At 33.4% G+C, this 25532-nt stretch overlaps 1 protein-coding gene across 1 annotated transcript in view; it reads left to right on the top strand.

Moving 5' to 3' along the window:
- Positions 1–513: 513 nt before the first annotated feature.
- The window catches only part of LOC309629906 (endogenous retroviral envelope protein HEMO-like), a 488920-nt gene continuing 463901 nt past the window's right edge, over positions 514–25532 (top strand). Inside the window, exon 1 of the mRNA XM_082394491.1 lies at positions 514–9433. The gene's annotated coding sequence lies outside the window, so the exon portion shown is untranslated. The remainder of the gene's footprint in view (positions 9434–25532) is intronic.

The raw sequence follows: 25532 nt of genomic DNA, 5'->3' as shown, positions 1-25532 counted from the left end.
TTTAGTGCTGGAAAGAGTCAATAAAAATAATTTTATTAAATTCATATCGTGATAAGTACTAAAGAGAATAAAAATAGGACTGATGATGTGATGTGTCAAGAGGTGAAGAAATTTCAGGTGGGGTGACTACTAAAAGCTTCACTGAGAGAAGGTAACTTTTTTTAAATTAATTTTTATTGGAGTGTAGTTAATTTACAATGTTGTGTTAGTTTCTGTTGTACATCAAAGTGAATCAGTTATACAGATACACACATCCACTCTTTTTTAGATTCTTTTCCCATATAGGCCATTACAGAGTATTGAGTAGCATTCCCTGTGCTTTACAGTAGGTTCTTATCTATTTTATATATAGTAGTTTGTATATGTCAATCCCTATCTCCCATTTTATCCCTCCTCCCCCTTTCCTCCTTGGTAATCATAAGTTTGTTTTCTACATCTGTGACTTTATTTCTGTTTTGTAAAGAAGTTCATTTGTACCATTTTTTAGATTCCACATATAAGCAATATCATATGATATTTGTCTTATAATGTCATTTGCAGCGCATGGATGCACCTAGAGATTGTCATACTGAGTGAAGTAAGTCAGACAGAGAAGGTTAACTTTTGAGAAAGACCTTAAGGAACTAATGATCATCTCTAATAAAGCATACACTTAAGTGCTGTAACACTGAATTTTCTCACCAATTCCTGCAAGAATCCAGAAAGATAGGACTAACTCAGTCTCACAGAAGAGGAAACTGAGGCTTAAAGAGACTTGAGTATCCTCTTGTAAGACCTATAGCTAGGTTGCAAATATTCCCTACTCCATAGCCCCTACTCTATCCCTCTTTGCAAGAAGCATTTTCTTTCTCTCTGTACTGTGCATTAAAGCGCTTGCCAAGCAAGGTAATAGACACGGCTATATTTCCAGTAGCTAGTACTGTCTTCTTAACTGCCTCCTTGGATGAAGTTTTAACAGCTTCTAAGCTTTCCAAGGCCACACAGCTGCGTTATAATCATTGTTCTATCTCTAGAGGAAGTCTTGGAGCTGACATCCTTAAAGCTGCTGATATACTGCCTGTTTGGAAACAGTTTGATTGGATTATCTCAGTGCATTTTCAGGCAGAGCATTTGTCCTTCAATTCTTATTCACGTGTGGTGAACACTTTCAGAGATTCAACAGCTTTCCAGATATTGCCGTAGAGACTTCATTATTCTTCCTTAGAAGACAACTGTGACACACAGAGTTTCAAATATTTTTATGGATGTAGGCAAGCCTACAGCATATACTCTAGGAACTTAAACATTCTCCAAGCTTGTTAAGCATAATTTTCCCCCAGTAATAACCTTAACTTACACTATGATTTAAATTTGTCATTAATTCCACGTTTTCTCACCACATTATTTTAAAATAGTAATGGGTTATAAACCAACATAAATGATGCATCTTGGAAGTGATATAATGTTTATTCTGGGCACTCCGATAAGTTGTAAACTTGCCTTTATTTTTTTCTTATACATTTTTTCCTTCACAGTTTTTTAAACATGATTTTGTTACTTAAAGGCTCTCATTAACTGTCTTAACATAAGAACTATTTATGGCACAGGGAAATTTCATTTTTGGAATGCTCTATAGTGTCCCCCCTTCCACCAAATCCTAACAGTATGAATATGTGTCTCCTTCCTGCTTCTCTCTCCAGACATGTGAAATCTAGTTTATAAAATAGTTCTTATCCTCTCAACAGCTAGAAATATCATATGTAAACATCATAAACTATTCTTTTTTTTTTTTAAATTAATTTATTTATTTATATTTGGCTGTGTTGGGTCTTCGTTTCCGTGCGAGGGCTTTCTCTAGTTGCGGCGAGCGGGGGCCACTCTTCATCGCGGTGCGCGGGCCTCTCACTATCGCGGCCTCTCTTGTTGCGGAGCACAGGCTCCAGACGCGCAGGCTCAGTAGTTGTGGCGCACGGGCTTAGTTGCTCCGCGGCATGTGGGATCTTCCCAGACCAGGGCTCGAACCCGTGTCCCCTGCATTGGCAGGCAGATTCTCAACCACTGCGCCACCAGGGAAGACCCATAAACTATTCTTATACTCTTCTCTTCAGAACTGATGAGCAAAATACCCAGTTTCTATGCTCTTTTAGCATTAACATACTAGTAAAAGCACGAATTGATTTCCATTAAATGACAGGCTATAATTTAAAAATAAATATATTAAATGAATATTAATTTGTTATTACAACCACAGTTATCAGTAGGCTACATTTCTGGGGTTTCCTCTTAAAAAGAACAAAAAAAAAACAATTTTTATTAGCAAAACTTTAAATCTAATTTTCATGGATAGTATTATAGCAGCTTGATTTCTTTAGTTGCAGCATCAATGCATTTTCTTTATTTTTCTTCCTTAATATATTCATGGATTGTTTTTTCCTTTAACATTCACATTGCTTTAACCACTACTACTTTGCTAGATTTCTTCTCATCACCCTCTCTCAAAAGAAGCCTGTATCTAAATCTGTCTGCACATTCTCAACATGAATGCTTTTATGACAGATTATTCTAATGGTTATATTCATAATTCTAAGGGTTATCATTTCAAAACTTGAAATGAAAATGAATGTGCCTGCTGGTATTCTTTTTGGTGACCCTCATTTCAAAGAAAGACTATGAAAAATCTTCCATGTCTTTTCATCTTCCAAACATGTCATAAAATATGCTTATCAAAGAAAATTAGAAACTGAAAGGTCCTGATTGTTCAAAGTTCTTATTAGTCATAGTCAGTAGTCATTAATGTTGCTACACAGGATTTAGAGTCAGATAAGTTTTCTGTGATTTGAAAATGAACTACTAGACCATGCTGAGGTGTTAAGTGTGCTGAAGTGTGAACTTCTATGAGTGTTTGCATTTTGATAGGAGTTTTCTGAAAATCCAACATCTAACCCAAACTAGTTATTAACTGTCAAATGTGGCAAACTGATAGGAGTACTATTGTATGATGAAATGTTAATGTTTCTTTCTTTTTTTGTCTAAATCCAATTACTCTTTGGGCAGTTCAAATCCCTGTTGCGTTTCGGTTTTCCCATTGAGCAGAATAAGTGAACAACAATCTAGTTCTAGATCATCTAGTGCAAGCACCTTCATTCGGCACATAAAATATTCCATAAATTGCACCTTCCCCAGAATTATCAGAAAACAATCTGGATCATATTAATGAACTACACTTACCAAACCAAAATGACAACTCACCAAACCAAAATGAGTAATTCCGAACTCTAATGCATGGTGTGTTTTGTTTACCTACACTATCTCCATCATTCTCCCATAGTATTCCAAGATCATTCCATACTGAACTATCAGTCCTCATATTTCTGAATCATACTCTAATGATTGATCTCCTAAGATATTTTCTGGGAGTCTGATATAATGACCAAATTCTCCTTGTTCACCTGGCTGGTGCCTATTCACACTTCAGAACTCAGCATTAAAGGGTATCACCTTAAAAAGTTTTTCTGACTTCACAAGTTATAGTCTTCCATGCTTATCTATATGTACTATATACTCTGTTTTTAATATAACACTTTTAAAGGAATAGAATGTTTGTTTTTCCTGCAAAATGAAAAACTTTGATAAAGTTTTAAAAATGCATCATTCTTTATATACCTAGAAAGGAGCTTAGACCTTGACCTGAGTGCTCAGTGAGAGAAAGAGAAATATATTTGATTTCTGATTTAATGTTCTTTACACCATGTCTTGTATGTGTCCACATATCCCCAGCAAGCAGTCACAAGCCTCATTCTAACCTTTGAACTTTTAACTTTCTGAATTCAGTGCCCTGTTGTCTGTTGCTTATGCTAAGAAGTCTGAGGTGATTTTCTGTAATTCTCTTCCATAAGGGGTGTTAGAGAATGCTAGTCAAGCAAGAGGAAGCAGTTATGATGTATGTTCACACTAATAAATAACTCCCATTTGAGTCATGAGTTTTATTGATAGCAGTTATCTAATTTTCCCTGTCATTTTTTTCAGATGAGGAACAGATAGTTTTTAGTGTCATGAAAATACGAAATGATGGAATTTAGTATTAAAATTTTTAATGGGTTTCATACAAAAGCCCCAATAGTGTACATTTGTGGAGTTTGTTTGTTTGTTGCAAACTTCACAAAGCAAGTCAGCCCCTGCAGCCACATGATACCTCTGGCAGAGTGGTAGAGATGTAATTAATTTCCTTTAAGATGTTTTGGACTTGACTATAAACATAAAGCTACTAAAGTATTGCGTATGCTTACCTGTGGGAAGAAATATTAAATGTTTTTCCCTTGCATGTGCAAATTTGCAAAATCACCTTCATTACATGATTCAGTAACATGGACTTTAATAAGTATACTTAGCCTCAGTGCTTGTGGAGTTTTTACAGAGGCATAATCTGTTTGACAGATGCTATGTACAAAGACTGTGGTTTACATTCCCTTAAATGGTTTTTCCTTCTAATAAGTAGTTAATTTTTGGCAAAGTATCTCCCCGTATAATCTAGACCATTTATATATTTGAAAGTTTCTTTAATCAGTTTCATTATTGGCAAATCATTTCACCATATATTTCAGATTGTATATTTGAGAGACGCTTCAAATTTTGGCTCACTTTATTTGTAAAGTCTTTAAACTGGGTTATAACGGGAAGACTACAAGTACAAAGAACCATATAAAACATAACTTTCTACATATCAATATTTGAACAAAACCATTCAAAAAGATGCACACTTTACCTATAGAGCTGTACTTTCCATAGAATCAGATAATTACTGCTGATCTTGTCTGAATCCAACCTAATGCAGGCTACAGATACCTCATTTGTTAAATATCTAGTCTTTTCCAGCCCATGAGAAAGCTTATTCCAGGGTTGATGTGCTGTGTGTAGAGTTAAATCACCTGCATGCATCATGCCAGCCTTAATTCAACCCTGTCCCTCACCTCTCCACACCACAGTTTATCCATCTGTAAAATTAGAACCATTGTACTCTCAAATTTTATTTGCTCTTTTAAAAAATATATACTTAATGTATTGTAAATGAGACAAGATAAAACATCTCTTTTAAATATGAGGTCAAGTAACAATAGAATCATTTGGCATGTCACTAGAATATCACACGTTATAACTGATTTAGTACAGGTAACGTGGTGTCAAAATGCCCTGTTTGAGTCCTGCAGATCTTGGCTCCTAGTATAAAAAAAAGAAGTTAACTGAAAGTTGTAGGAGAAAATGTAATATTTCTTTACTCCTTTAATCTAAAATAGAATAAACCTTAGAAAATAAAAAGAAATTCCAAAATACCTTTGATTTCAAACTTACAGAATTCACATTAAAAATGTAATTAATCATTATGCTGCAATGTATATGTGTGTGTGTAGTATTACTCTGTAATGCAGACTAACAAAAATGGATTTATATATGTTTACTGGTAATTTAAATAATAAATGATAATTTTGAATTATAAAATCATTTTATCTTCTACTTTAGAGATATGCTGATTTTCTGAAATTTTCTTAGAAAAAATCTTGTCTAAATCAGATTTTTTTATTTCATTTTAATTTTTTTTAAGAGAGTGATGTTGATGAGTTGATACTGATAATGACAGTGAGGAAGATTATTAAGAATGGATGTTTATTGGAAATATATTAGATTTCAGGCAATGTCCAAAATGCTCACATGTTACCTCGCTTAATGCAAACAATAACTCCGTAAGGCAGACGCTAATACTAACCCAATTTTAAAATCATGATACTCAAGTACTGAAGTTAAGCTTTTTGCCAAAGGTCAGCTTATAGGTTATTGTGGAGTTAGAATCTGTACCCTAGCTGCTGACTCTGGGGAGTTTCACCAAGGTCTCTGTTTTTTTAATTCAACAGTTATTATATAAATATTCACACAAAAAGATTCCCAGCATCGTTAGTTATCAGGGAAATACAAATCAAAACCACAATGAGATATGACTTCACACCCACTACAATGGCTATAATAAAATAAACAGACAATAACAAATCATTTGTAAAGATGTTGCAAAGTCAGAGTCCTGATACATTGCTGATGATAATGGATAATGATAGTTTCTTTGGAAAACTGGCAGTTCCACAAAATGTTAATAGTTACCATATTACTGAGTTATCCTTCCCATAGATATATACTCAAGAGAAATGAAAAGATGCATCCACGCAAAAACTGGCACTCAAATATTCAGAGCAGTGTTCTTCTTAATAGCCAAAAAGTAGAAACAACTTAACAACCATCAATCAATGAAGGGATAAATAAAATGTGGTCTAGCCCTTCAATGGAATATGTATTACTCAATAATAAAAAGAGATGAAATACTGATACATGCTATAACATAGATGAAATTTTAAAACATTATGCTAACTGAAAATAGCCAGTCACAAAAGGCCACATTTTGTGTATATGATTCCATTGCATATGAAATATCCAGAATATACACATTTATAATGACAGAAAGTAGGTGAGTGGTTGTTTAGAGCTTCAGGGAGGGAGGAATTGAGAGTGATTATTAATGGGTACAGTGTTCCTTTTGGGAGAGGATGTAAATGGTCTAAAATTAGGTTATGGCGATGGTTACACAACCCTGTGAATATACTTAAAAAGCACTGAGTCGTGCAGTTTGAATGGGCGGATCTTATAATATGTAAATTATATCTCAATGAAAATTTTAAAGAGAATTAAGTTGTGAAACACAGAACTTGAAAAGAGGAAGTGGATAGGAAAAAAACAATATATTGTAAAAATTCCTAATTTTGTGTAATTTTGTGTAATTTTTTTCTTTTTCAAATTTAAGAAAATATAACACTAAACACAAATGTAAAAATTGAAATTTCATCTCTGAATACTTATTTCTTTGGAAGGAAGGTTAATATCAAGATAATTACCAAACATGAATAGTTGTGAGCTTTTTCTCCCTATTTGCTAAGTAGTAATGATCAATAAGTTTATTCTTTTGGGTGAAAATACTCCTTCCCCAAGGATTCAGTCTTTTTAATTTTATAATGAAAATTTGTCCAACATTAATACAGAAGTAAATCACAGAATACTTTACCTTGATATTTATGTCTCATTGCATATAACCCTATAGTTACTACATGGCACTTGTGTAAGTAAAAATTAATACGTACTATTTTAAGATACCAATATTTTAGCTGAAGATTATTGAATGACAGTCACTGTAAAAATCAGCCCCAAAATTTCATGTAAGACAAATTGAATTCATTTTTATATCAGCCTGTAAATTTAAGTGGTTGAAACACCTTAATATTATAAAATTAAAAAGTAAAATCAGCAATGTAAGCAAATATGATATCCACAGTAAATATTTCCAAAAAGAAAATTATGCATTAAAATTTTAAAATAAACTTTTTGATAACCAGTCTCTTCTTAGCCTTCCTCTTAAAAAAGTCTGACGTTTTGAATTTTCACAAATATTTTTGTGATAAAAAAATGATTCAATTTATCATATAAGATCAAAACTCTTGCAGACAAATATTTTGGAATCCTGAACTATTTATTTTTCAATTTAAAATATAAATTAAGGTAAACTAAAATAAGTTAACTTGAAATGTCAAAATGTATCTACTTCTACCAAGTTTACCTAGAGTTAACTTGAGTTGCTGCTAAGGACAAAGACAATGAATGTAATAATGATTTTTGTTGCTCTTTTCCCACACCCTTTTAATTGCATAATAATGTACATATTAGTGGAATCTTTTAAATTGCAGTGTAAATACATAAATAATATAATTTTTAGTTTCTAAGTCAATTCCTTTGTCTTTAGTTATTATTTTCAGTTAATTCTGAAGTGGTTCATATTCTTTCTCTCTTTCTCCATTAAAGCTCTAAAACATGGTTTCTCTCAGGAGGAACTCACTGCCAGGTATAGCATGTGTATTTAGAATGATGCTAATACAAATGTCAGCATTATTCCAGGTATATTTAAGCCTTCAAATCAATTCTAAACCATTGATTTTTATTTTTTTTAAAGGAAATTACAGCATTTGAAAAATCTCATCCATTTTACAATCACTTATCTCATCACTTTTTTTTTTGTCCCTTCTATTATCACCCCTCTGTAGTCTTGATTATACCTATTATACTTCCCTTCTAGGGGAAAGACAGCAAACTACTGAAAAGAGTACTTCCATTAAAAAACAGAGAAGCATTACATTAAAAACACAGTTATGAGAGAGAACAGCTGCATTTTCATTATTATTCTAATTTATTCTCCCTTTATTCGCTCCAAGCCTAAGTGTCAAGCATGGACTGTTGTTTCCATATGTATTTTACAGCGTGTTCATCATCTTGCTAACTTAGTCCTAGTTCAGAATTAAGTCAACCAGAAGAAAAAATCTGCCCTGAAGGATTGGTGTAATTTAAATGGCACAATTTGCTCTCATCTATGTATTTCTTAGGTTTTCATAATAGTAGGGTATATCAGCAGTTTTTGAAATCGACATTATTAAGTAACTATTATAAAGGAAATATTAAGTAGAGATGGTTTGGTGATTCTATACAGGCATACCTGTTTTATTGTACTTGGCTTTATTGCACTTCACAGATACTGCATTTTTTACAAACTGAAGGTTTGTGGCCACGCTGTGTTGTCAGATGATAGCATTTTTTAGTAATTAAGTATTTTTTAATTAAATTATGTACTTTTTTAGACATAATGCTGCACACTTAATAGACTACCGTATAGTGTAAACATAACTTTTATATGCACCAGGACACCAAAAAAATTGTGTGACTCTATTATATTTTCTTTTTTGCGATGGTCTGGAACTAAGCCCATAATATCTCCCACATATTCCTGTAATCCTAGTGAAAAAGAAGAGAAGTTTATAATGACTTTATGAAGGAAAAACATATTGAAAATAACTCTAGGAAATATGTTGAATTGAAAATAATTCTAGACAGTATGTTGAATTCAATGCATAATCTAAATCAGATAAATAAATATTTATCAGGAATTAATAGATGGCATTATGTGTTCTTAGAATTATGATGCATTTAATATAGTAAGGACTTCTATGACTTTGAGATCTCAGAAGAATTCAAAATAGTAAAAATAATAAAATGGCAATGTTATTTATAAGTGATTAGCATCTTTAATCCTTAAAAAATGAAGCAATAATTTATCTGTCTGAAGCACTTTACCTATTATGATATTATTTACATGTTCATCTCATTTCTTTCTTTTTAAAAAAAATAATTATAGGAAAGGAGAAAGGGACTATTCAGAATTTGAAATCTATCATCTTCAGTTGTGTTCACAATACCCAGTGAACTGAAATAAGCAATTAACAGAAACAGAAAAGGCTTTTTATTTTTCTTAATTTAAAACTATATCCAAGGGGGAGAGGGGGTGGGAGAGGGATGCATTGAGAGTTTGGGATTAGTAGATGTAAACTATTATATATATATATATATATATATATATATATATATATATATATAGCTGAATCACTTTGCTGTACACCAGAAAGAGTAACACAGCATTGTAAATCAACTATGCTTCAATAAAATAAATTTTAAAAAATTAAAAAATTTAAAAAAATCTATTTTAGACCCCCAAAAACTACATCTATTTAATTCACATCTTCCAATCTCAAAGTGGTCAACTCTTCTATACTTCTTATATAAACTCTCCTTGATATCCTGTAGCTTCAATTTAATTTTCTGCTGTGAAACCCATTTCTGTTCTGTCAGGTCTAAAATTAGGAGGGCATGACTTACAGGAAATAAGTCAGTGTTCAGATTTCTTCCTGTTGCCAAATCAAAGTTCTCCCACAAACCTGCCATGATATTTACCACAACTGTTTGTGATAGTTATTACTGAATTTTACTAAATATTTGTTCTCCTCTCTCAGTGCATTGCTACACCTCTTGATTCTCTTGTGACTGAGTTGGACCTTGAATAGGTGCATTAATTGCTGATATGCTTTGTATGGTCCTCTTCTTCTGTTTTCTTGCAACTAGCACAGTTAGAGATGGTGTCTGCTCTCAGCCTTGGTCTTAGAGTGAAGACAAGTGTAGCAGAGAACTTACCCAATCAACGATGGATGTAGAATGGGTGAAACATAAATCTTCTTTCTTTTCCCTTTTTTGGTTATGAACTAATAAAATTTGAGGTTTTTTGCAATTTCAGCAAACCTATGTTACAGAAACTAATAAACAACTATTAGGGTCATATTTTGGATTATTGTTTCAAGAGTTTTCCAGCTAAACTTGCTCAAAATCACACTGGGAAAAATTAATTAAATTTACTAGTTTTGAACTAGCAGCAAGAATGAAATCACAAACTTTTACAAACTCAGTAGGAACTATAAAAGTTATTCTAGCCAAATTATGCATTTAAAGCCTTAATGGCCTTTAAACATAAACGTAAACATTATCCAGACTAATCTTAATTCACTCACAGATCAGAAATCTTATTTTCACTGATGCCACTTCTTCCAATGTAGACAGCTTTCATTGGTATAAAATGAATTTCCTTAAATAAATCCAAATCTTCTTTCTAGAAGCTTCTATTCTCTTTTTCTGGTTATATTTCTTTTACCTATAAAGAACAAGTGCAACCCTACTTGGTTATATAAAAATCTCCAGATGTCAGGTATTTGAAGAGAACCAAATAACTTTAAATGCCTTTTTTGTAACTCTGTGCTGAATCCATTCCATTTTCTCTACCCATTTTCAAATGCATGCTAAGTGGAATACAGCAGCAAAGTCCTATTTCTTCTTGAATTCTTGAAAGCATTTTTTCACTAATATAGCTGAATTTGCATATATTATTTTGGTAACTACTTAAAAAATAAGCCATCTTAAATTGCTAACTTTAACTGTGCTTGTCTTCTAATATCCCTAATTCTTTTATTTAAAAAAAAAGTTATCCAATTTAAGCCATACCTCCCTGACTCCTTATCCTTAGGAAATTTGTATTTGATTCTAAGGTACATATCCAAATTAAATATTATATTTTTAGATTTGATCTGCAATTCCATATTCTTATTGAAGTTTTGGACCATGATTCTGTCAGAGATTCTGTAAGCAATATGTTACCACTCCAAGCATTACCTGTTTTTCAAATTTGTTAAGCATGCATTCTGAACTTACATTAATGTCTGATAAAAATGTAGAACAGAACAGTTCAAGACCTTTGACAAATGCCTTCCAGGGTGATCCCAGTTGATCTATGAAGATTCATTAATCCTGAACATTATTATTAATCCACATAAATATTCTGGTCTTCACCATATTTTGTGGCATTTGGTTCCCTAAATCCCAAAAGGAATTTTGTCACAAAGATTTCAAAGGAATAGAAATAGATTTAGTGAATTTGCCTGGGTAGATTGAGGATTAAAAAAACAAGTGTCCTGCATAGGGGCTTGTTTAAGGTGGTCAGAACAGCACTGGCAGTATCCGGGACACAGGAGATGTTACGAATCATTTCTTGCTTGTGTATACAAATTAACTGGTGAAAAGTCAGAGAAAAGTGAGATGCATAAAAGGAGATAAAGGTAGCAAAAGAATGTGTGGAAAGCACCCAAAACCAGCGACAGGGAGTCAGCAAAATTACTTCACAAATAAGAGGTGCCAGTTCATATTGTTTAATGAATGGATGGATGAATGAAGCAAATGTTCTTTGATTCTTTTATAAACACTAGAAAGTTTTCTTCAGTGGAAATTTGTAGTCATCCAGGTAAGGTATAACGTAGCTCTTTGGATATACAGGTCTCAGTACCACCTGAAAATTTTATATCTGAACATTAAGGTAAAATATTATCAGCTTTGTATTGTCTCCCTATTGGAAAATGAACATTTTTTGTAACATTCTTTATTGGCTTGTACCTGACTATTTTAAGATTATTTTGTTCTATCTGTCTGAATAAATTGTTTTACTTAAAAATGTTTTGAAGTATTCTACTAATAATATTTACTGAAAGATCAATGTAAATCTGGATCAGATTTCTGAAGAAGTACCAACTCATCCAATCCAAAATAATCAAAAAATTATAATAAAAATCCTCCATAATTCTATTGCAAAATTAACACATTTGAATTCCACACTCTACTCCCCCATAACAATATAGATTTTACTTTCTTTCATTCCATAGTGACTTTATGACCTTGTCCTTTACAAATGTTTTATTTTTTTATCACAACATTTGTAACAAAATGAAATTGTTACACCAGGAAAAAAAAGCTATCAACATAAATCCTGAAGGACTTGTACCCACGGATGTATTTTGAAATAAGGATAAAAAAATAATGCAAAATCATAAGCTATTCAAGCCAGTTAAAGTCACTATTTATTTTTAAGGAAGCTTACATTTAAAATATATTAGTTTTCTTTCCTTGTCACTTTGTCATTGACTAAGTATAATATCAGGATGGACACAATGGAGGTAAATGGAAATTTCAAGGGAAAAATTGCCTTTCTTGAAGAGTATGCTTCCCTCATAAATGGTGATATCAATTTATGAAAATAAAAATATTCATTATTTCCTTGGAAAGTTCTAATTATGGTGAAAATTGCTGAAGTCATAATGTTTGCCATAAAAGCCTTTTCATCTGAGATGCTAAATGGAATATTGAAGGAAAAGCCTTGTGGAAAAATACTAGAGGAGTCATTTAACATTTACCATCTGCACATTCTTTGTGATCCAAGGCCATGCAATTTTCTGCAGAAAGAAGAAAGGGAAACTTAATACATCTTATATACCTAACAGAGCTGCTCTCTAAATGAACCTAAGATATATAGCTGAGTGTATTTAAATTTTAAAATTGACTGAGTGAGACTCGTAGCTGAAAATTCATTCTGTTCTTGATTTACCAATTTTTCACCTTATGCCTTGCAGCAAATTGTAAATATTTAATTTTAAATTCAACTCAGCTTATTGGTGGAGGATGGGGATGGGAGGGAAGGGCATTAAAGGTGAGAGAGACAATGGCATTTTATGGCCAGTAGATTTAATATAAGTAGGACTCTCAACATTATAGGGGAAAAAAAGGGGCTATCAACAATACTCATTTAAGAAAGACTTTTCATATTAATAAGGAAGTGAATGATGAGTGAAGTGTAAAATCTAATAGGTGAAACAGGAAAAATGACTTGCTTTTGTTTAAATACGTTCTAAAATTGGTTTTCTCCCTGTATGAACCTTCACGTATATTCAAAGTAGGTTCCCTGACTGTACATGAAAGACACGCAGGTTAGTACAACTCTTTACTCCTCTGTTGCATCCTCTTCTGAGTCATTATCCCTGACACTGGAAGACATGTTACTTAGCCAGTTCCACAAACCAGAGACCATCTTAGCGGAAGGTGAAACCTGATGCAATCATTTATTTCTATCAATATTTGATAATGGATCTAATGCAAATGAGAATTTCTACTTATTAGAATTCCTATGTCTTCCAAAGCCAATGATTCCATACTGAACAAAGCAAATTAAAAGCCTTTGTTCCAAAAAAAAAAAAGAGAGAGAGAGAGAAAGGAAGGAAAGAAAGCAGAAAAAAAGAAAGAGCAACCACTGTTTAAAATTAGTGAGAATCAACATCAACAGTAAAACTTATAGAGAGAACTATTGAAGTGATTGAGAGAAGTTTCAGCTTTTAAGATATCAACCTTTAAACTGTAAATTTTGTCTTCTTGGAAAAGAATACCTGCCTTCAAATCATTTTCTCTGTATAGGGAATACGTAATTCGATCCACTTTACTTTTTCCCATATGTAAAGAACCTATCTTTCTGATTGACCCTGGGACACACTTAGAATTTTGAGAAAATAATCTTTCTCAAGTCCAGAAGATTTATGGGCTTCTGCTGACACAAAGCATCCCACTGGGAAATGGAGTGAACTATAGGAATGGAGGTGACTAGGAATAAATAGAAGAGAAAAGTTGAAACTAAATCATGGTACTTGAAGGCATGTGCCTTTAGGAGTCAAACCGTATGAGAAGAGCATGTATTAATTCCAGATAGGTTTCCACAGTGGCAGCTGTAAAAAGCAGCGAATTAGCTGCCAAATATTTCATTGTTTCTCAAGCAATTTTATTTCTAGTATGTCAGAAACTAATTTTGTGGAGAGAATCATCTGTTTTCAATGATTTTGACCAGTAAAACAAGCAATAAACCTGTGAAACTGAGGCATCATTTCACCTATCCAGAAACCTCTTCTGTACTTATTAGAGTCACGATGTTTGTGTGATTTTAATTCTCAGTCAAAGGACCTAAAACTTACCCTCTGAAATCTCCTGAGATAGAAGGGGTAGACTTTTCCTTCTAATAGAAGTCCCTTCCCTTTAAAGGATCAGCTACTGACAGAGTCCAGGGCAACTGCAATGCTGATGGGTCATTTATAAAGTTAACCATCAGAACATAAAGTCCAATATCTTTCCCATGGATAGCATAATTCTAATAAGCCTTCTCCCATGGGATCTATGGTTTACTTTGTTGTCTAGTGTATGTGAGGTGTAGACACCATCTCTATTTCTGTACCTGCACCTCACTGTAATAGAGGCAGAGAGAGAGCTAGATAGGGTTGGGATTATTAATCACAAAGTTTCTGAAGCGCTACAGTGGAGTTGCCAGCATGGCCATGACCTCTTTTTCATAATGCTCTAACTAATCACGTAATGACGTTGTATATGAAACACACTGAGTATGCCAAGTATATGTCAGCAGAGGCAGGACAGGAACACTGGGCCATTTTCAAAAAGACTAATGCCTGAGTGAGAGTTTACACTGTGTCTGATGCTGAGAGTCATGAGTGTAGCAGGTTGGGAGAAGAGTTGAACTTTGCTCAGGCTCTAAGTTGAGAGGAGGAACCAAATGAGTGCCTTACAAAAATGACAGTTTGAGTTTACTTTGAGGATGTTAACAAGGGATATACCTATTAACTCAGAAACAATAGTTCAAATCTGGTCTTCTCTGTCTGGCTCAATAGAGGTCATAAGATAGAGCCTTGAAACATGCAGATTAGAAAGAATGAAACTAACTGTTAGGAATGCTGTAAAACTGTCTAGATTCCCATGAAAGAATAAGGGTATATCTAGTTCAAAGTGTGCTGCTTCAAACACTGACATTGCACAAATGGTTATTCCAGCAATACTTGGAAGGTTAATATTTGAAAAGATATTAGCCATAAGGAATGTTGAGAGCTTAAATGTGTAATTATTTCAGTGACCCACATCTTGCTAATACCCCAGATAGGTTTTGCATAAGGCGACTGCTGTTGCAGTATTAAGTTTCCCATTCCAAATCTTGCTCTAGCTATTTCAAGTACTTAAGGATAGATGAGAAATAAATGTACATGAAAATGGTCCCTTACAAGAATCCCTTAATGGAGAAAATCTGACTTTTTATGATAAAAGTATCTAAAAATACATCAAATATATATTAATTAAAAAGTATTTTATATGACTAACCTCTAGTAGTAGAGTTTAACAAGAGCTATTTCTATTATTATAAAAATAATACATAGTCATTATAAAAATAGAAAGTAAAAATTATAAAGGAGTGGAAAATAAAAAATAATTCTGCCACCAGAGGAAACCACTATGTATACATTAGCATATTTTATTGTAGTAGTTTCCTTGTGTGTTTTATAGTTTTAAAGAGAAACACTGTGATGGTTACATAATGGGATATACAACAAATGGAATGAGATCTATATATGGCAATATGGATAATTCTCAGGAACATGTTCTTGATATTAAAAAACAAAACAAGTTGCAAAACATTACATATTATAGTATGATATCATTATGATACCATTTATATAGATTTTTTAAAACCTATAAGAATAATATATAACATATTTACATATGCATGTTCATGGTATACATACATATATAGTGTGTGCATATAAAATAATATAATACAATATAAATTACTAGATCTTTTATAATTTCTTTATAAAATGATTTTACACAGATTGTTTATCTTTTTTACTATATATCTTTTAAAAGACTACTGACCATTCATTTGCATTTTTTAAAATTAGTTTATTTATTTAATTTATTTTTGGCTGTGTTGGGTCTTCGTTTCTAAGCGAGGTCTTTCTCTAGTTGCGGTAAGTGGGGGCCACTCTTCATCGTGGTGCGTGGGCCTCTCACTATTGCGGCCTCTCTTGTTGCGGAGCACAGGCTCCGGACGCGCAGGCTCAGTAGTTGTGGCTCACGGGCCCGGTTGCTCCGCGGCATGTGGGATCTTCCTAGACCAGGGCTCGAACCCGTGTCCCCTGCATTGGCAGGCAGATTCTCAACCACTGCGCCACCAGGGAAGCCCCCTACATTTTGGTTTTTGGTTTTTGGTTTTTGGTATCTAGCACTTGCATATCTCTGAACTTTCTTGCCAACTAGGAATAGCATATGTTGGGAAAACTGAGGTGAAAGCAGAGTTCTATTGAGGAGTCCTAAAGTAAATTCACAGAGTTAACATGATTTTCAAAATCATATTAACTTTTTAATATGATTTTCAAAATCATATTAACTTTTTAATATGATTTTCAAAATCATATTAAAAAATCAGTATGATTTTCACTCTCCTTTGCCTATTACTACCAAACCACTGTTAAATCCCAACATCTCAGTTTTAGTTTAACTATTCAAAAAATAACAATAATATATATATTTACTTGTTGACTGTACCACAGAGAAGAAGATAGAAATAAAAGATGAGATGGTTTGAGGTGTAAGGCTGTATTCTCAAATGAAATTAGATGCTTGTTAGGGAATGTTCTTTTTCTTATCCTTTTAATTCCCTTTGTTTGAATATTATTTCTTTTTTGTGCTTCCTTTTTATTAATTTTCTTCTCTCAGCTTTCATTTTCCTCCTTTTACCGTTTACTATCTTTTTAGATGTCCAAGAGTTTGGAGGAACAAAAGAAGTTAAGAATGATCTGGGGCAGTGGGAAGAAAAACTGAAGTATACCCTTTTAACTTGAAGCTTGAAAATAGCTATAAATGTTAAATAAAGTATTAAATAATAACAAGAAAAGAAAAGAATAAACCTAAGACCAATAACTTTGTTAGAAATAAAACACAGATATGATAAATGGGACTGAAAAATTCAAGGAAATTGTGAGAAAATTATACCTTTTGTGTGTGTGAATAACTACTAGGAACACTGTGTATATTCACTGGTTCTTTCAAAAAGAAATGAAAGCCATTTGAAGGGTATAGGGACTTATCTTCTAATACAAAGAAGTACTCAGGTCCTTCCATGTAAAATGATGACATTTCACCCATTTTCTCTGCTCTTTTATTTTTTTCAAAGCACCTGGAAGAAAAAAATTAAACTTAAAGAAAAAAAGGCTTTGTGTAGACTTGTCAGGTGCAATTTTATTGAAGGAGGCAGCTATGCACTTTGCTATTAAAAAGAGTTTGTCAAATGTCAGGAAAACGGTTGAATCCTGAAACAAAGGGCAAGTTTTTTGTTTGTTTGTTTTTTGGGTTTTTTTGCTTGGTTGTTTGGTTGTTTTTTACATGAATCATCCTGATTAGTATAATATCATTCAAACAAAATATAATAATGCTAAATTTCTTAATTTAGTTGAAAAACTGAAATATTTCCAGCCAGGTTACCTACCTGTTTGTTCTCTATCAAAAATTAGTCCTCAAATTTAGTAGTGAATCAAAATTAGACAAGCAGTTCATAAGCACTTTTTGTGTGCCTATAATACTCTGACTGTTGGGTTCCATGACACACACCAGAGTTCTTTGGAAGGGAAACTAAAAGCAAAATATGAATGCCTTTCCAAATGTATCTACACTGTATGTGCTCTCTGATGAACTATATTTAATGTTAGCAAGTCACAAAATTTTAGAACTCGTTGTATACTGTCAACTGAAAAAATGCACAATCTAAAATTTTTGAGTTAAGTTTTATTTGGGGACCTTACTAAGGACTATAGCCTGGGAGAGAGCCTCTCAGATAGCTCAGAGGAACTGCTCTAAAGACCAAAGATGTAAAGGAGTAGTCAGGATATGTGGGAGTTTTCACTGAAAAAGCAAAAACAAAAACATGTAGTCAAACATCAAAAGATTACTGCTAATCACAAAAACCAGACATCTTAAGTTAATGATTTTAGTGCTTTTCTATATATGGGAAGATGCAAGAGTCTGGGCTCATTGAAATTATTCCTTAGATATGCACCTTAACTATTCTGGGCCAGTATCTACAGCATAGAATGTTTCTGTTTTTCTTCAAACTGAATTCCCCTCAGGGGGCACCATGGCAGGGGCTGGGCGGTGGGAAGGTGGGCAGACAGCTGCAGTGGCTGATAACTTGATGGCAGGCAACATTCCCTTTCCACAGTACTTAGCAACAAGTCTAATACATCTGGAACAATGCTTGTGGGAAGAAAACTCTTCAATTTTCATCATAACTAAACTAGCACATTGTTTTGTTATTTCAATTTTTCCTAAAGCAAACATCTGAGAAAAATTAATTTTACTAAAAGGCAAGGCATTTAAACACAGGGAGTATCAAAGAGTTGATTTTCTTATTACATTTCCAATCCAACTCAGCAAGTTTACCCTAGGTTTCTATTAAAGACGTATGGTTTTAAGAATATACTTCTTTATATCTGAACAATAATAAACATTGTTTAATAATCAATAATAATCAAACATTTTTGTGCACAAACCTCCTGCTTCCTAGAGGCTTAGACTACTATGTCTTATATAAAAACTATGGTTTTTTTCCCAGATACATAACTAGACTATACTTCCCATTGGATATATCATATGTCTGTGCTATAACTAAATAAACAATATTAGAAGTGATGGGAGGCATGGCCCACATAAATCCTCCATGGGTAATCTTCCATACTCTATGTTTCTGCTAGTTGATTAGAGAGGACCCACAAGCACCCAAATGGATGAACTTGAAGTTCTGAATGACCACACAGAATGTTCCTCAACCAGAAACACTTACGTTGGACTGTAGTGTGAACTAGAAATAAATATATGTTGTATTTAGCTACTGAGAATTCAGCTTTTATCTATTATATTAACTAGTGTTACTTACCTTACATCCTCACATGCCTTTTTGATCACAGGGCAACATCATTTATCTCAAACATTCTCATCAAAATTTGGGCAGTGTCTTTTTTTTCTCTAAATTCTGTTTATTCTACAGTTTTGGTATAATATCTTTATTTCTATCCAAGATCTCTACTGCACCATATTTTTTCAAGTCATCTTCATACATGTTATTTTTTAGATTATCAAGCAACTTCTAGTTTAGCTCTAGTTAGCCCCTTTTACCTCTGCTCCAATATTCCCACCCATCCACTCTTTACTCTGAAGTCAGAGTAATCTTCCTATTATAAAAAACATCTCAAATAACTCCCTTGCTTAAATATATCAAAGGTTCTTAGTTTCCTTGAACATAAATGCCATATACCTAAGCATGTAATATAAAGCCTTTTGCTATCTGGATCCTGATTACTTTTCCCATCTCAATTTTTGCCTTCTTAAAACCTAGTTCCTAAACAATATATTACCCACTCTTTAGCTTGCATATGTCCAGAGTATCCTTAGGATGCAGTCAAGATATTTCCTTGAGTTTTCAGACTCCTCAAATTTAGGCTAAATAGCCTTTGGGAGAATCCCATCGAATGGGGTGCTTACCACTGTCTTAGCCTCATAGCTTGCTTTAATCTCCCATTAATCCATAAACTTCAGGGACTACATTTTCCATTATTATATCTCTAATACTTAGCATAATACTTGGGATAAAACTGATATATAGTGATTTTTTAAAGAATAAATTTAATTAAGATAGAATGTACTAAAGTATACAAGCATAATTGATTGAACAACTAAATATAACTCAAAATGTAGTGAATTAGACACTAGAATCTGCTCATAGTAGTAATATGATGAGAAGAATCCTAAGCAAACTTGGGTTCCAATCTTGACTCTAGTACTTTTCAGGAATGTTACAGTACTCTAAGCCACAGTTTCTTAGCAAAGCAGAGCTGATAATGCCAAACTTATTCCCTGTTCCAAGGATGAGTATTAAATATGTAGATGTGTGTGATAGATGATTAATTGAAGGTAAATATCAGCACTGCTTATGTGTACTCAATAACTAAATCTTAAGAGATTTGAATATAGGCAAATAAATGAAATATAGAAATGTACCTACACACACACACACACACACACACACACACACACACATATATATAAAAGCCCTGGAATAGAAGGCAGGGTTCTCATACTCTGCTATCAGGTATGCAAAAAATTAAATGTGTAACAATAAATATGACCCTTAAATTTTTGAGATCCCAATTTTACTATTATTGATAATATTGAATAATTTATATGTTAAATATGTATTGAGCATACTATGTATCAGAAACTGTATTATGTTTTGGGGGGTAAAGTGGTGCATAAGATAGATAAGCTCCTGACATTTAAAGGTCTTGGACCCTCATGGGGGATACAGATAAGTAAACATAACATTGAAGTAAATGTACCATATGACAAAAGTGCTATGGAGAGCAAGCACATGGAAAGGGTCTCTTAAGCTATACTTGAGAAATTATCTTCAAGAAGTGACATATAAGGTGAGGCATTGAAACTCAGTAGCCATGGTCCTGAATGACATTAGTTGGAGATTGGGAAGACCATTCCAGTTATAAGGGGCATCATGAGGAAACATCCAGAGAAAGCAGAGGCATGGCATAATAAAGAGACTGAAACTAGGTAAATCTGACTGGGGAGCAGCAGTCAGGCTAGGCTAGTGTGGAGACATGGCTGCAGAAGTAGGCAGGAGCCAGGTGACAAAGATTTCGGAACCATTTTATGAGTCATATAGAAATAATTTTTTAACAGAAGGTGACGTGTTCAGCTGTGTGTTTTTGAAAAATTATTCTGCAAAGAAAGTGTTCGATTCAGGTAAACTTGAGTAGCAAGACCTATTAGGAAACACTTTTCAATAGTTAAGAAGGGATATAGTGGCGGCCTCGGTTTAGGTAATGGTTTTGGGAACAGAGAGGTACTGTTAAAGTATAATTCTCAAAATGTTATAACTTTCATCCTAATAAAGAATAAACACAGGACAGAGTTTTTATTCATTTAATTGATGGGGAAGCATTAATATGATAAAGCTAGTGAAAAAAAATTTTGAGGAACTGGCTATCTGTAGGCATTCTTTTTGAAAAGAAGGATGTGAAAATCAGATTATCAGGTGAGATGCAAAGCTGGTTAATGTCTGATAGGGTGATAAAACCAAATCTTTTGCCATCATTTTATTCCAGACAAATTTCTTCAAGTTACACAGTTTCATACTGTCTGGGCTACAAATGCAGACACAGTCTCCTAGATAGTTAAATGCCTTGATTAAGCCCAATAGAAAAATGCCTCTATATGACTTTGAAAGTTCATGCCATTCTTTTGTCCATTTCTGAGTTTTGGATACATTTTAAAAAATATACACATATTTCAGATACTCTTTAAGAATAGTGTGGATATTGGTAATTAATTAGATATTAGGGTCATGGAGATGGAGTGATTAAAAATGATGTCCAAGCTTCAATGTTGCACAACTAATAATTAATTGGATGGATGAAAAGCCATTCACTTACACAGAGAACACAGAAAATGGAATAAGATTTTGGGGAAGGAGGGTTTATTGTTTTGGGAGAAAAAAGGCCTAAGAATGCATAAGTAAAGAAAAAATTCACCCTAGTTCCCAAACAGAAGCCAGTTTGCAGTCAATAGAGAAGGAAACAAACTGAAGATGTGGAAGTTGTGGGTGTAGAGAAATCGTTCAGGGCCTTTGATTGTGACATGCAGGGACGAGAGAGATATAGCAGTGGTTTGAAGAAGATACACATTTAATTTAAAAAAAGGAAAAAGTAGGACTGTATGACTTCTTTGTTCTTACCTTTTTTTTTAATTTTAAGAAACTAAAGAAGTTGTTCTTTATGCTAGGGTTGCTTTCTAAATGTCTCTTTTTGTAACTTGCCAACAATTATTTCACTGAAATCCTAGTAATGGCTCATTTCTTGTTTTATATCTTCATACCCATCCCTTCCCTCACACAATGTAATTTATGTGATTTGCCAGATATAGAACCCTGCAAATGAAAATCAAACCAATGAAAAATCACAATTGTGAGATGAGCCATCTGATGGCCGCATTTTACAAGAATGACTCGTAACATCCTACTACAAACAGCCTAAAAGTGTCCTCGTTCCTATTCTTCTAATGGCCTGGTTGTTCAAGTTTCTCCATAACTTTGTGACTTATCTCAATTTTATTTATTGAAATTTACTTATTGTTTACTGTGTTTCTGGTTGTTTAATTTGTAATGAGACTGTTTCTTTGCTTAGAGTCAAATAACTTTAATGAATATAAAAATATGTACCTTAAAGTGTGCAGTTGCTAGAGATAGATGCTGAAACATAAAAGGGGCAGGGGTAAGATACTATGAATGGTAATAAGGATTCACCTGATCTCCACTCCCAATTCATAATTTGACAAATCTTGATATTTATTATGTAAGCAGCTCAAAACTGGTTTGTTGTTTTGTTTTATTTTGTTTTGCTTTGTTTCTTGGAAATCAAGGTTATAGATTTAATAGGGCCATGACTTTAGGACATTTGCTAGAAAGTCAGAATGTTGGTGGGTGTAGCACTATTTTTTGTTAGTTATAATATAATCCCACAGTCTTTTACCTTCCCAAGCAAGCCTAGCTAAATTAGAAAGGAAATAATACACAGCTTTGTTAAAATAGAGTCTTTCTATCTGTGGCCAGCAATACAAAACAGAGAAATCAGATAATCATGATCTTAAACTCAAAATTCTGAATTCATACTTCCATGTTAAATTTAGTTGGCAAAGAAAAGAAGAAGAAACCACAAGAGAAAAAAACCATGGGATCGGGGAGGAGCAAAAGAGAAGAAAGCAGATTTCCAATGTACCTCCCAATCTTTACAGTCCCTGACTCAGAGGAAATAAGTACCCTTCTTGTAAGACACCATCTACTTGGATGCAACTTTGGGGAAAGAGGTAGATCACCTTTTGATTTACAGTACTCTTGGTCAACATTTACAACACTCTTGATCTCCAAGGTGTTGAGAGGAACACAGTTATAAATAGAACATGGGGACTGACCTCAAAGTATATCTAATCTATCAGAATAGGAGTTTGGAAGGAAATAACAGGTCAAAAAGTTTCTGGTAGACCTAACAATAATGCTAGGTAAAATATGTATCTGTGTGCCATTAAAATAAATGCAAAGCATTTGGTATCTGAATACTGCTTTTACATGGGGAGAGAAAAGTCTATGTGAAGGAGCCGACAATTTATAGAGCTCATGAGTTTGGCAACAATTTCCTGCATTAACATAGTAGACATTTAAATATTTAAGTATTTAAATATTTAACAAGGATTGCATTGTCCCATCCAATAAAAGCAGAGAATCAATGAATATATATTCAATATTCTACTCCAGGTAGGAATACAATTTTTATAGTAATATGTTGTGTTACAAAGTGTTTAAAAATGCGTGTGTATGTGTGTGTGTCTGTGTGTGTATTCTGTCAAGCAGGATAACGTGGAATGCAGTATTGATTGTTTTTTAGCTTATCCAGATGTAAAGGTTTTGTCATTTAGGTTTGTAAAGATATACCCATTAGCATGGATACTATTCATAGTTTTTAACTCTATGATTTATTAGTGGTAAAATTGCAGAGTATTTCCCATTTTCTTTATTGTCATCATCATTATCTTCATAATCATTATCACAGCAGCAGTAACATACATTTTTGTGTTCATTATGTTTTCATTATCCTGCTTTTCCTCAAAGTTGCAAACGAGTATGAATTACGTCCTGCCCTCAAGGGATTTTAAATTATATTCTAAGTTAAAGATACATAAAGATGATCTTTATACTGATACCAGGTACAAAGCTTTTTTCTCCTCAATGCCTAGCAATGTACCTGAGATATATAACGGGAGATCAAAAATATGTGTTGGGGGCTTCCCTGGTGGCGCAGTGGTTGGGGGTCTGCCTGCCAATGCAGGGGACATGGGTTCGAGCCCTGGTCTGGGAAGATCCCACATGCCACGGAGCAACTAGGCCCGTGAGCCACAATTACTGAGCCTGCGCATCTGGAGCCTGTGCTCCACAACAAGAGAGGCTAAGATAGTGAGAGGCCCGCGCACCGCGATGAGGAGTGGCCCCCGCTTGCCGCAACTGGAGAAAGCCCTTGCACAGAAACGAAGACCCAACACAGCCATAAATAAAATAAATAAATAAAATTTAAAAAAAAGAAAAAAAAAAGAAAATGCTCCCTATTTCACTTACAAAATTAATTTAAGAAAAAAATATGTGTTGAATTATGGAAATAATTCTGTCTAGATAATAGAATATTATTCAACACTAAGAGAAATGAACTATTTAGCTATGGAAAGAAATGAAGGCCTCTTAAAAGGACTCTTTTACTAAGTAAAAGAAGCCAATCTGAAAGAGCTACATACTGTTTGATTCCAACTATATGACATTCTGGAAAAGGCAAAACTGAAGACAGTAAAAAGATCAGCGGTTGCCAGTGGGTGGAGGGAGGAGAGGGCTGAATAGGTGGAGTACAGAGCAGTGAAAATACTCTGTATACTATAATGATGGATACTTGTCCTAATACATTTGTTCAAACCCATGGAATGTACAACACCAAAAGTGAACCCTAATGTAAACTATGGATTTGGGGTCATTATGATGTGTCAATGTGTTCATTAATTGTAAGAAATGTGCCACTCTGGTGGAGGATGTGGATAAAGGAAGCAGCTATGCACGTGTAGGATCAGGGAATATAGGAAAATCTCTGTACCTTTCTCACAATTTCGCTGTGAACCAAAAACTGCTCTAAAATATATTCTCTTTAAAAAATCACAAATATTTGGGAGATCTTTAGTAAATAAACCTCAAAAACACTTTTGAATGAATGAATGAATACATGAGTGAATGACTAAAGGAATGATTCATTTCAAGCTCTGTTGTCAAAGAAATTTGATATTTGATAGAAATTCTATTTGATAGAAATTCTGTCCATGGAAGCAAATAAGGAAGCAAATCAATTGATATAAAAGAAAAATTAACTTGACAGCAATGTGGACAATGGAGTAGAGGAGGGTGAGCTTGGAGGCAAACAATCCAGTTAGGAGATTTGTGCAATAATCCATGAATTATTGTGTTTTTTCCAGCCACATAGCAAAGTTTGTTGGCATGATGATTTAATTATCGTTGCTAGCAGCAGGTTCAGTTAGTAAGATGAAGATTCCATTCCTTTTCCTTTAAAATATTTGAGGAAAATTAATATAATTTGTGGCTTGTTTCCATCATATAAAGGGTATTATTTTATGTAAGTAGAATTAGATTCTATTATGAAGTAAGCAGGGATGTTAATTTCTAAGTGTATATTTGCATAGTATTTGTTCAATTATCTTTTTTTTTTAACTTTAGGATATTAAAGTAAACTGTT

Source organism: Balaenoptera borealis, assembly GCF_965194805.1.
Source record: "Balaenoptera borealis genome assembly, chromosome: 5".
NCBI lineage: Eukaryota > Metazoa > Chordata > Mammalia > Artiodactyla > Balaenopteridae > Balaenoptera > Balaenoptera borealis.
Note: the sequence above shows the minus strand (reverse complement) of the source record. Positions and strands in the feature narration are given on the sequence as shown.